The following is a 13,709-nucleotide window of genomic DNA, read 5'->3' on the forward strand; positions in this document are numbered from 1 at the left end:
CGAAACGGATTAATTTGAAAACTTACTTCAAACGAGTGGCTACAAAAACCCAGCTATCTGCAAGGCAAATACTGCAGGCCTTTGGGGTTCATGGCCTCCTGCATTCTTCTAATTCCATATGCAAGACTGCATATGAGGAAACTACAATGGTATCTCAAAAGCCTATGGTGTCAACATTCACAGGATCTAGAAGGCAAGGATCCCTATCATACCTTGCCTACGCCTAGAGTTCCTTTGGTTGGGCAGAGGCCTGCCACCAAAACAGGGGATTTCCATTCACATTACTCCCTGCCGGTCAGATCTTAACAGACGCATCAAACTATGCATGGGGGGCTCACCTGGCAGGGAAGTGCATTCAGTGCAAATGCAACCCAAGTCAAATGCACCTGCACATAAATCAAAAGGAAATGTTAGCTGTACAGAATGCTCTGACAGCCTTCAAGGACCACATTCTTCCAGGACAAATAATGGTAAAGACAGACAACACCACTGTTGTGTGGTACATAAGCAGGGGGGTAAACATTCTTACCCCCTCTGTAGACTAGCCATGACATTGTGAAACACAGCCTTGAGCTACCGAGTGAATCTACAGGCTCAATTCCTGCCAGGAAAACTAAATACACTGGCAGACAAAGCAGAAACCTCATGGACCCACACGAGTTTAAACTGAAACATGTTGACAAGCAAATGGGGGGATGCCAGATATAGACCTGTTTGCTTCCCCCCAGAACCATCAACTGGACAAATTTTGCACAAGGATTCCCCACAAGCTAGCTTGGAAAGTGGATGCTCTATCCTTCAGCTGGAAAAACCTATCAGTTTATGCCTTTCCTCCTCTGCCTCTGCTCTCCAAGGTACTACTAAAGTTCAAACAGGACAGCCCAAGGACTATTTTAATGGCACCAGACTAGCCTCGCCAACACTGGTACCCACTCTTTCACAGTGTGTCACGCTTGGCTCCATGCACCTGCCTCAGACTCCTTCCTTGTCTCAGCAGGACAACCAGATTCTGCACCCTCAGCTGCAAACCCTGAACCTAGCAGCCTGGCTAGTTACATAATATTGCCTTTACCATACCTCAGTAAATCAGTGATGGATATCCTTTTAGAGGCAAGGAGGCCTAGTACTAGAAAATCTTATGCTGCAAAATGGAAAAGTTTCTATGCCTGGAACCAATCTCAAGGAATGAACGCAGCAGTGCCCAATTTACCTCAGATTCTACAATACTTGACTGAGATGCTTCATTAAGGACCTGTTTTTGTTTTTTCCTCCATCAAAATTCATGCTTCAGCCATTTTAGCTCATTATAGTACCGAGCCTCCACTCTTCTCTCACCCCTACTGCTCAAGCAGTCCTTCAGAGAGGCCAAAATTTTAAGGCCTTCAAGGAGAGCTCCAACTCCAGCCTGGGACCTTAATTTTGTCTTGGAGAAACTCACTCTTCCTCCTTTCGAGCCAGCTGCTACTGCAGATTTAAAATGTCTTTCCTGGAAAACCACTTTTCTTTTAGTGATCACTTCTGCAAGAACGATATCTGAATTACAGGCCCTTATGGCAGTGGAACCTTTAATCATCTTTCATGCAGACAGGGTGTCCCTCAGAACCAATCCCTCCTTCATGCCCAAGGTGGTTTCCAGTGTGGCTCTTAATCAGTCCATTTATTTGCCTACCTTCTTTCCTAACCCACAGAACAAAGGGGAACGAATACTGCACTCTAGATGTGCACAGACAGCTTAGATTCTACTTTGACAGGACTTGACCTCAAAGGAAATCTGAACAACTGCTGATGGCATTTGCTGCAGGGACAGAGGGGAAAGCTATTTCAAAACAAACCATTTCTAAATGGATAGGCCACAGCATTCATTTCTGCTATAAGCACCATGGAAAACCTATCCCACAGAGCATCAGACCCCATTCAACCAGGGCTGCATCTACCTCTACAGCCTTTCTCAGGAGCGTCCCTACTAGGAACATCCTAGAAGCCGCTACCTGGAGTTCTGTACATACTTTCACCAAGCATGATCATTTGCCAATTTTCTCTAAATCCAGAGCTGGTCTTGCCACTGCAGTCTTGCAGGGCCTTATAGCTGGTCCTAATTCTATTTAAATTCCTCCTCCCAACCTTAGCTTTGGGAATCTACCCAAATGTAATGACTGCAACATTGAAACACGAAGAACATACTACAGTTGTGTACACTTACCATAAATGTAGATGTTAGAGTGTATTCACTGTTGCAGTCCTGGTTACCCTCCCTCCAGCCACCTTCTTCTTTTGGCTATACCTCTACTCTCACTTACTATGCTCTAAAAGCTTTTTGGTGTATTTGCTTTTTTATTGGAGGTATATCCTTCAATTTATAGATTTGATTGCTTCCCATTAGGGGGGCACCTGACATCTGGGGCAAGAAAAACTGATGTAATGGCGTCGGCTGCTTGTTTTATACCCCTGACGACCTGACGTCATGGAAGAAGGGACAGCAACTGACGCAGGACCCAATACTTTGTTAATCAGGCCGACTGTGGGTTTCCTGCAAGCAGATAACCCAAATGTAATGACTGCAACAGTGAATACACTCTAACATCTACATTTATGGTAAGTGCACATAACTGTACTGTTTTAATTTGCTATGCTATTAAGGTGTTATCTTAGACATCCGCTGCAGGGTTTGATCTTCACCACTGAGTGGAAACTGGTTAGGCTTAAAATGGCCCCATAACAGCAGTTGGCGTAATACTTGCCTATGATCTGTTGGGAATTCACATCATCTTTTACCTAGATAGCTGGCCTATAGCTGCTGCCTAAAAAGGAGAGATTAGGAAAGTGTATGCTGGAGTTATGCCTGTCCTTTGGAATTAGTCTAAAGCAGTAGCCCTCGCAGTCTTTGCTTGTTTATACAGTGTTGCCCACATACAGTCCAATGCTAGAAGCCTTCCACTAGAATGAATTCCCCTTTGCAAGCTGCTGTAAGATGGCCGTTGCAGTAACAGAGCTCAACAACTTCAGCAGCCATGAGAATGCTGGGTTTGATGGCAACATTTCCATGGTTCCTCTAGTTTAAATGCCACGAGTGCTTCAATGGATTTTTTTTACACCTTTATTAAATTATCACTTAAGGCATAGGCAAACATACATTTATATAAAAGAAAACAAACCATATTAACATATTTCCAATTACAAACATTATAATTCTCACATTCTTTTGCACAATTGTCATCATTCCAACATTACATAAACTATTCAATTCTTGCCTTCTCTCAAACCTCATTTCTCCTCAAAAAATGTGTGTTTTGTTCCCACAATTTCTATTTTTTCTATTTAATTTGCTCCTGTTCTTTTCTAAAGATCCCACTTTTTTTTATCTCTGTTAGAATGTTCAGTAATTTGAATACAGTTGGTTTAGAATTTTTTTCCCAGTGTTTGCTTTTTTGGCAGTCACCAGAATTCAACTCTGCAAGGCCTTACTATGACAGCAGAATTAAACTTGGCAAGGCCTTAGTATGTGTAGGGAATTGTGATTCTGTATCACAGCTCCTTTTGACTTTAAGCTTTGAGTGTAAACTGCAGTGTAAAATGTTTGTCTCGCTTGCTAATCCAATCTTTCCTGGCAGTCAGGCACAATGTAGTACCTCTTTTTCTACTTTTGACATGATCCTAATGGTGCACATTCCTTCGTCTAATTCCATAATGGATTGTAGGCTCCTATTCCTCCTCATTCTCCTTCCTTGTACATTATTTCCATTTAGTCTTTGTTGTATTTTCCTTCTCTGTATCCTCTGCGATTAATTTTTCTTCAACATCCATACCCGTATACCATTCTAGATGTTCATCGTGTTACACTGCTGCAGTCATTACACTTGGGTTATCCTGCCGTCAAGCGGTCCCGCAGTCGGTCAGAGTTCCAAAGTCTTGGTCCAGCGTCGGTTGCTGTTGCCTCCTCCCTGACGTCAGTGCGACAGGGGTATATAAGATGCAGTCTTTCTTGCCGCGCGGTGCCCGAAGCAAAAGCAGTTCGCAAGTACCAGTCGGCCGTCTCCTGAGATTTTCATTTCGAATCCAGAACCAAAGTCTTCTACAAAGCTAAGTACCCCGTTGGGGAAACTTTTTTTCTTGCCTCAGATCAATGTCAGTAAAAGTTAACTGTATTTCTTGTGGGAAGCAAATACCTCATAAAGATTTCCATTCCTATTGTATCCCATGCCTAAGCCCTGACCACGGCGTCACTGGTTGTCTGTTTTGTGCTAGGTTTAACAAGCGCACTATTAAACGTCAGTTTGATTTTGCCTGACATTATTTTGGTAGAAAATTCAATTATACCATGCTGTTGGAACTTCCGACGACCGGTATACACAAAAAACGCAAAGACAAGGATAGGCATCCGAGGCCCAAAACTGACGAAGCCTCTTCTAGGCCAGTCGCCGGTTCTCCTGTTTTCAGCGAGGTGCCTTTGCAGCCCCTGACGACCGCTTCTGTAGAACCTCAAGCCGCCTCTGACTCCCACGTGGCGATGGCTGTGCCTTTGGACGCACAAGTTCTTCAGCCTACCGAGACTAACCTTTGAGGGATCCAGAGTAGCTGAGCAACCCACAGCTACAGAGGGTATTTTCAGACCTACTCAGTTAAGCATTAAACCCTCAGCTAAGTCTAAGCCTTCTTTAAAGCCAAAGAAACAAATGCAGCTTTCTCCAGGACAGGCCTCCATGCCTAAGAAACAAATGCTCAAAATGGCCGAAGACCTAATCACTCTGATCAGGAGGGTCCCATCCCCCTCCTGATAAAAGGCCTAGACAGGATGCAGAGTATGACTCATCCGACCAGGTGTCCATCTATTCTGATTTATCCTCAGACCTAGGATACTTTATACCCCCTTATGAGGATTCTGATGCTGAGGAATCAATTCCATCAGCCTCACCGCCTGAGGACTACTCCTTTGGGGAAACCATACATACCATGAGGGAGCATTTCCACTGGGAAGGCCAGGATTATTCAGAATCCAAGAAAAGGCTCAGAGACTTCCTTTTATTACCTCAACACAGACCCCTTGTTATTCCGCCAGTGTTAGATATTGTGGATGATGTGTATACTGAATCCAGCTTAAATCCTGATTCCTTACCTCCAGCCCCTGTTAAACCTGACAGATACTACAGAGTCCCTGACTCACATAAATTTCTGTATAAAAGCCCTGTAGCTGACCCTGAAACTATTTCTCAGGGACCCAAAGGAGTTAAGGCCTCATCAGCCAAGAATCCAGTTCCCTCTGACAGAGATTCCAGAGCATTAGACAGATGGGGAAAGAAAGTATATACGTCTGCAACTTTAGCAATGAGAGCCTTAAATTGCCAGTTTCATATGCTAAAATATCAGCAATTTTTACTGTCTCAGTTAAAACAAAAAATGCTTCCAGAATCAGATCCTCCTAATTTTAAAGAAATGCAGGATTTATTGCATGCAGCTGAACAAGTGGGAAAGCATACTTTGCAATGTGGTTTTGATTCTCTAGAGGCCTCCTGCAGAGCAGCGGTTACAGGCTCTGTCATTAGAAGACATGCTTGGTTAAAAGAACATACATTACCAGATCATGTTAAAGCAAAATTATTGGATGCACCTTTGCAGCAGGATGTGTTATTTTGAGTTAAGGCAGAAGAGGTATTAAAGAAAATGGAGGATAAGGCAAAATCTATGCAAATGGTGAAGGATTTCTTACAGGTTTAGCCTCCTAGATTTAGCAGAAACTGGCCAACTAAGAATCTGTCCTTTCCAATTACAGACAGACCTCAAAGGGGAAGATACAGATGTCCAAGAGGTAGAGGTCAAACGCAAGGTACTTACAGGCCTCGACAATGGGTTGCATCAGGCCAGAAAGAAGGGGAAGACAGGCCCCAACCATATAAAAAACAGCTCCAATGACTCCCCACTACAGCTGCCAAACAAATCCTTCTTGGCAGCCCCATTGGGAGGAAAACTGGCACTCTTCTACCACAACTGGCAAATAATCACCAAAGACAAATGGGTTCTCAACATTGTATTTCAAGGTTACAGGTTCCACTTTCCCACTCTGTCAAGGTTAAAAGGAACCAACTATCAACCAACACCAAATGGCTGTAAACCAAAATAACCGCTGCTCGAACCAGGAGGATACTTCAAACTGTTTATTCACCAAACACAAACGATAGTAGCAAGAAAATACATATAAATCCAAAAATCAGTTGAGTCGGTTAAGCGCTTTCATCTGCTTAAACGGCAGATTTCATCAGAACCAAGAGAATATGAGAAATGCATTCCTATACAGCGATGTTGGCGCCAAAAAATCACTTAATATACTTTAATTACTTAATATACTTTAATTACATTGCTAAATGCACCACAATGTTTTATATTAAGTAAAAATAAAGTAAAATAAGTAATAATGGTTAAAATAGTTAGAGTTGAGCACCACTTATTCATTGAAACATTAAAAGTAGTGTAAAATATTTATATATACACACAATATACATAATATATACTTTTTGCACATAAAATTTGATTAGATTTGAAATATGAAGTTGATTAGAAATTGTTAAAATGAATGTATATAGAATATATAATGAATATTATGAATGCATATTGTAATAAATATTGTAATAAATATTGTAATATAGGTGAATGATGTGATAATGGTAAGTGTATGTATATGTTTGTTGATATCTGAAACTGTAACTAATAAACATGACAACAAGCATAGACGAGAACAAATGGAGATGACATTTATATGAAAGTGTATATAAATGAAATGTATGAGATGTATAATATAAAAATTGTGATGTTATACAGATATAAATGTATAAAATTGAAGTAGATGTCATATGAATATATAAATATAATGAATATAATAAGTAAAAATGTAAAAAATGAAATTTTTTCTTGCTACTATCGTTTGTGTTTGGTGAATAAACAGTTTGAAGTATCCTCCTGGTTCGAGCAGTGGTTATTTTGGTTTACAGCCATTTGGTGTTGGTTGATAGTTGTTTCGTCCAGTTCTTCGAATTTCAAGGTTAAAAGGAATGCACCCACAAGAAAGAACTCCAACAATGTAACCAATAGATACGGACTGCAGAAACACAAGCCACTCGACCAACGTGAAGTGAAATAAAACAATTTAATTCAATAAAAGTTAAGCGCTTTCAACTGCACCAACACAGTCTTCTTCAGAACACCTTATAGTATCAAAAATCACATTTTATACTGTCATAACTTCACAGAATTAAAAAAACCCGCCAAAACCCTTAAAGCAGCAATGTATATAACCTAAAAATACTACTAAAATATGTAATGTATTTAATAATATGTAAAGTGCTTAAGTGCTATACAAAAGTTTATGTACTTTGAATAAACATGAATCAGATATATAACAAGAAACATAAAAAACATAAAAAACTGCACATGTAATTATATATATATAAATATCATAATTGATCAAGTGCATAAAATTTTTTTAAAAGAAACTAATTAAATACTAAAAATGGCTTAATGCTAATGTGGTCATTGATGCCAGGAATCCTAGTTTACTAGTACATATTACGAAGATATAGAATTTTATGTGAGATATCTGGATATTTTTATATTATGGAAGGCATCCACAGATTGATGAGTTTATGAACTTCTTAAATGAGTCTACAACATTCCTTAAGTTTACACATGATTTTAAGGCACAACAGATTTCCTTTTTAGATGTGTTGATTAGTCACAAGCAGGATGGATTTTCTACTAGTAGCCTACGGAAGCCAACATTTTCAAATGATTGCATACATTACACTAGCAACCATCCACCTCACACTTTCCGTAATGTGGTTAAAGGGCAATGTATAAGAGCCGCTAGGATGACATCAACTTTCGAGATGTTTGAGAAGGAAATAATGAATATTTATAATCTTTTCCAAAAACGTGCATATCCTGAATACATGTTTAAGGACATTACTGAATATGTAACGAAGGAATGGGGAAACAAATATTGTCCATTATTGGGACAACCGGATCAATGTAATATAGATAATAGGCAGGGACGGGTTGCAAATAGGCCCCAATCTATTGGTAGAGTTTGTGTCTTAACATATACACCTTCAGTGTATCTCATTAAGGAGATACTAAGACATTGGGATGTATTTTTGGAACACAATATGGGACAGAATTGGGACCTACTTCCCAAATGTGTTTACAAGACTGCTCCCAACTTGAAAAGATTATTAGAAAAAACCAACAATGGTCAAGTAGAGGTCACCACACACAGTGGTACCCGCAAATGTGGGTCTTGCAACCAGTGTAGATACATTAATGAAGATATCACTATCCAACTCAAAGATATCAATAATACTATTATTAAGAGTAGGAAAGGTAATTGTAATACAAAGCAAGTGGTATATTTAGCTACATGTAAGTCCTGCTCTGCATACTGTATAGGAAAAACAGAGCGTTCTCTTAAAAAACGCATATATGAACATTATTATAAAATACAGAAGCAGGACAGTAACAACGCATTATATAGACACATCCTTGAGAAAGGTAGTGATCATAAATTTCTATTTACCATTATTGACCAAGTTCACAGTTCCTCGAGGGGAGGTAACTGGAAAATGCTATTAGCCTTATGTGAAAGTAAATGTCAGATTCATACTGATGCCACTAGGATTCTTGGCATCAATGACCACATTAGCATTAAGCCATTTTTAGTATTTAATTAGTTTCTTTTAAAAAATTTTTATGCACTTGATCAATTATGATATTTATATATATATATAATTACATGTGCAGTTTTTTATGTTTTTTATGTTTCTTGTTATATATCTAATTCATGTTTATTCAAAGTACATAAACTTTTGTATAGCACTTAAGCACTTTACATATTATTAAATATATTACATATTTTAGTAGTATTTTTAGGTTATATACATTGCTGCTTTAAGGGTTTTGGCGGGTTTTTTAATTCTGTGAAGTTATGACAGTATAAAATGTGATTTTTGATGTTATAAGGTGTTCTGAAGAAGACTGTGTTGGTGCAGTTGAAAGCACTTAACTTTTATTGAATTAAATTTTTTTATTTCACTTCACGTTGGTCGAGTGGCTTGTGTTTCTGCAGTCCGTATCTATTGGTTACAAGGTTAAAGGGAATGCCAAACCTGCCACCAAATCAATGGGCAGAGGCTCAAAAACAAATTGCAGCACTCGTGGATATGAGAGCTATTCAAAAGGGTACCATCACAGGAGCAAGGACAAGGATTTTGCTCTAGACTCTTTTTGGTATCCAGAAAGGACAAAGCCTGGAAGCCCATTCTGGATCTTTCATCTCTAAACACTTACCTGGATGTTCCGAAATTCAAAATGTTGACATTACAGCAGCTTCTTCCCATGCTGGGCAAGGAAGCTTGGCTCGTGACTTTGGACCTCAGAGGCATACCTGCATGTCCCTATCAGACAAAACTGCAGAAGATACCTCAGATTCATAGCGGGTTCAATGCACTACCAATTCTCTGCACTGCCCTTTGGCTTATCTACTGTGCCCAGGGTCTTCACAAAGTGCCTGGCACCAGTAATTGCATTTTGCAGACAGAAAGGAATTCAAATTTATCCGTACCTGGACGACTGCCTGATTCAAGCAGAGAGCAAGGACATTCTTCTAAAGCATCTGGTGTTTGTAAAAAAGTTAAGTTGCCTGGGGTACACAGTAAACAAAAAGAATTCAAAACTAGTGCCCTCACAAGAGATTATATTCCTGGGTGGCAGCTTGAACACGACGACCCAGATGGCTAATCTCATGCCAGACTAACAAGAACAACTGACTCAATACTTTAAATTCTGGCAATGAAGACCCAACTCCCTGCAAGAAAAATTCTGCAGGCCTTGGGTTACATGGCATCTTGCATACTACTAATTCCATATGCCAGACTGCATATGAGGAAACTACAATGGTACCTAAAGAATGTGTGGTCTCAACACTGTCAAAGTTTGGAAACAGTTATACCACTAATCCCTTGCCTTCATCAGGAGTTTCAATGGTGGGCTCAAGCTTGTCACCTCAACACGGGACAGCCTTTTACACAACCCACAGCCAGGCAAACACTGACAACAGATGCATCGGATTACGTCTGGGGAGCACACATGGCAGGCAAATGTATTCAGGGCACGTGGCCTGCAGAACAAAGGCATCTTCACATCAGTCAAAACGATGCTAGCTGTACAAAATGCGCTTATAGCTTTCAAGGACCTGCTGCATCCAGGACAACTTACTAAAGACAGGCAACACCACAGTTATGTGGTATATAAACAAGCAAGGAGGCACTCACTCCTACCCCCTATGCAGACAAGCTATGACCTTGTGGAACACAGCTATACCCCTTCAAGTTAATCTGCAAGCACAATTCCTGCCAGGAGACAAACACACACTGGCAGATGACTTAAGCAGAAACATCATGGATCCCCACGAATGGGAGTTGAATCCACAAATATTCAGAATGATAACACAGAAATGGTGGAGCCCGGACATAGATCTGTTTGCATCCCCTATAAACTGCCATCTACAAATATTCTGCACAAGGAGTTACCATCCATTAGCATGGAAAGTGGATGCCCTCTCATTCAGCTGGGAGAATCTACAAGTATATGCTTTCCCACCACTGCCTCTCCTGCCAAAGGTACTCATAAAAGCCAGGCAGGAAGAGCCAAAGATCCTGATTGCACCAGACTGGCCACGCCAGCACTGGTACCCAATCTTAAGGAGCTTAGCACAAGAACCACCCTGGATTTTGCCTCAAATCCCACATCTGCTGACTCAGCACAACAAATACTACATAGCCAGCTAAAGACCTTAAACCTAGCTGCATGGAAGATTCCTTAGTCAAGCAAGCAGTGCCCCTCTCCAAAGCTGTTATGGATGTCATTCTGGAGGCCAGAAGGCCTAGTACCAGGAAAGCCTATTCGGATAAATGGAAGAGATTCTGTGCCTGGAACCAAGCTCACAGCCTTGACCCTCTTGTCCCAAACATTCCTCAGATACTACAGTACTTAACTGAGATGCTGGACAAAGGACTCTCCTCCTCATCCATCAAGATCCACGCCTCTGCCATTTCTGCTCATTACAACACGGATCCACCAATTTTCTCTAATCCTCTGTTAAAACAGTACCTCAGAGGGGCTAAAAACATAAGACCGCCCCATAGAGCACCTACTCCAACATGGGGCCTCAACTTTGTTTTGGAGAAGCTAACTTTACCTCCTTTTGAGCCAGCCAACACAGCAGAATTAAAATATATCTCGGAAAACTGCTCTGCTCCTGGCAATAACATCAGCACGAAGAGTTTCAGAATTACAGGCACTAACGGCAGTGGAACCTTTCCTCATTTTCCACCAGGACAGGGTGTCTTTAAGAACTAACCCTACTTTTATGCCAAAGGTGGTATCCAGTGTGGCTCTAAACCAAACTAATCACCTGCCAACTTTTTATCCTAAACCACAGAATAAAGGGGAGAGACTACTGCACTCTATGGCCATTCACAGGCAGTTACGCTTCTACTTGGACAAAACCAAAGCTTTCAGAAAATCTGAGCAATTATTGGAAGCATATGCTGCAGGAGCACAGGGAAAAGCCATTTCAAAACAGACCATTTCAAAATTGATAGGACATTGTATACGTTTTTGCTACACATACCATGGAAAACCTGTTCCTAGCAGCATTAGATCTCACTCCACCAGGGCAACAGCCACTTCAACTGCCTACCTCAGGGGAGGACCTACCAAGGGCATTTTGGAAGCAGCAACTTGGAGTTCTGTACATACCTTCACCAAGCATTACCATCTGCCTCTATACTCTAAATCCAGAGCTGGCTTTGCCACTGCAGTACTGCAGGGCCTTATAGCCACCCCTAATGCCTTATAGAACCAGCCACCCTTCCTCAGCTTTGGGATTCTACCCAAGTGTAATGACTGCAGCAGTGTAACACGATGAACCTAGTACAGTTTTGTACCTACCATAAATGTAGATGTTAGAGTGTAAACACTGCTGCAGTCCAGGTTACCCTCCCTCCTTCCCCTCTTACTTTCTGGTACTTACCTAGGTCATCTACCCTTTATTACCTCTGGGGAGTATTTGCTGGTAACTAAAAATGGTTGTTTGCTTTTCTTTTGTATTTTTTACTAGCAATTTGAATTGCCTACCTATTTGGGGGCACCTGACATCTGGGGCAAGAAAAACTGAAGAAAATGGCGTCAGCTGCATCTTGTATACCCCTGTCGCACTGACGTCAGGGAGGAGGCGACAGCAACCGACGCCGTACCAAGACTTTGGAACTCTGGCTGACTGCGGGGACCGCCTGACGGCAGGATAACCCAAGTGTAATAACTGCAGCAGTGTTTACACTCTAACATCTACATTTATGGTAGGTACAAAACTGTACTTTTCTTCATATTGTCCACCTCTTCAGTGCTCACATTACTTTAAATTTGTCTTCTCTGACATTCCCCCTAAATGCTCAGTGCAGGTTTTTATCAAAACTAATGCGGTCAAATTTCAGACTTTCAAATGAGCTTAACAGGTTTTCAGAGTACATTTTCTGTTATGGACTCTCACACTATGCTGGCCCCACAGGTCTTCTGTTGCCCTATGCCACGCCCTTCTACCTGTAAAGAAACTACACTGGCTGTTTGATACGTTTCCAGGTGACACAGATGAATGACTTGTCACTGCACCATTTGGTTGGTGGTGTCCATACTTTTCTTGTAGAGGAGAGGATGCAGGTGCCTTTTGGCTGTCCTGTATATGTTGCTGATTTGTCTTTTGGAGTCAGCTGCCAGAGTCTTGACAGCACTGCTGCGTGAATGGATAGTGTTCTAGAATGCTGATCTGCTTACACAGGCACACCTGTTTTTAGTTAACAGTGATGCAGTAAGTCGTCATTCAGAGTACACCTTGCCAGGCCTGCCACATGAGAAAGCATAAGAGAAAGGCAGCACTTCATTTTTATGACCTTTTTTTCAAAACCCCTTTATTGAATTATCACTTGTGACATAGGCAAATTTACATTCATATAAAAGTAATCAAACTGTATTAATAACAAACATCATACTTCACGTATATTGCCATATGTCATATAACCTAAGCAGTATTACGTAAATTATTCAATTCCTGCCTTTTTTTTTTTTTTTTTTTTTTTTTAGAACAAGAAACCTTTTCATTAAACTCTTACTACATAGGCAGTCATACTTTCATACATTTATATAAATAAAAACAAACTTCACCGACACAATCCTAGTCGCAAGCATTTTGTATCACATACTATACTAACACAGTCCGATTTGCAAACATTATACATCACTTGTAATCTACCCAATCTTTCTCACTCAAACATTACATAGCTTATTTAAGGCTTCCTGACTTTTAGCCCTCTTTCCTCCCTTGTATGTATTGTTCCCATAGTTCCTGTTTTTTTTCCTATGTAGTTTGCCTCTACCCTTTTCAAAAGATCTCCTTTCCAGTTGTTTCATCTCTTACTATATTCACTACTTCCAGTATAGTTGGTTTAGATTTCGATTTCCGTTTTTTAGTAATATGACCTATTAGTATTTGTGTGGGCTTCGGCTGAGCAAAGTAACAGTTTAAAAGCTGCATTGTTGCTGCAGTTGAAAATGTATAGACTCAGTGATCCCGTTTGCGTTAAATTGTTACATGAACAGATCTTTAAACTGTTTTT

The 13,709-nt window shown here is 40.5% G+C and overlaps 1 protein-coding gene across 1 annotated transcript in view; it reads left to right on the forward strand.

The window, feature by feature from the left end:
• LOC122805627 (ras-related protein Rab-1B) overlaps positions 1–13,709 on the forward strand; it is a gene marked incomplete in the record, with an annotated part of 407,618 nt that overhangs the window by 242,163 nt on the left and 151,746 nt on the right.

The sequence above is a fragment of the Protopterus annectens genome, chromosome 6.part1 (genome assembly GCF_019279795.1).
Source record: "Protopterus annectens isolate FY-2018-M chromosome 6.part1, PAN1.0, whole genome shotgun sequence".
Taxonomy (NCBI): domain Eukaryota; kingdom Metazoa; phylum Chordata; order Ceratodontiformes; family Protopteridae; genus Protopterus; species Protopterus annectens.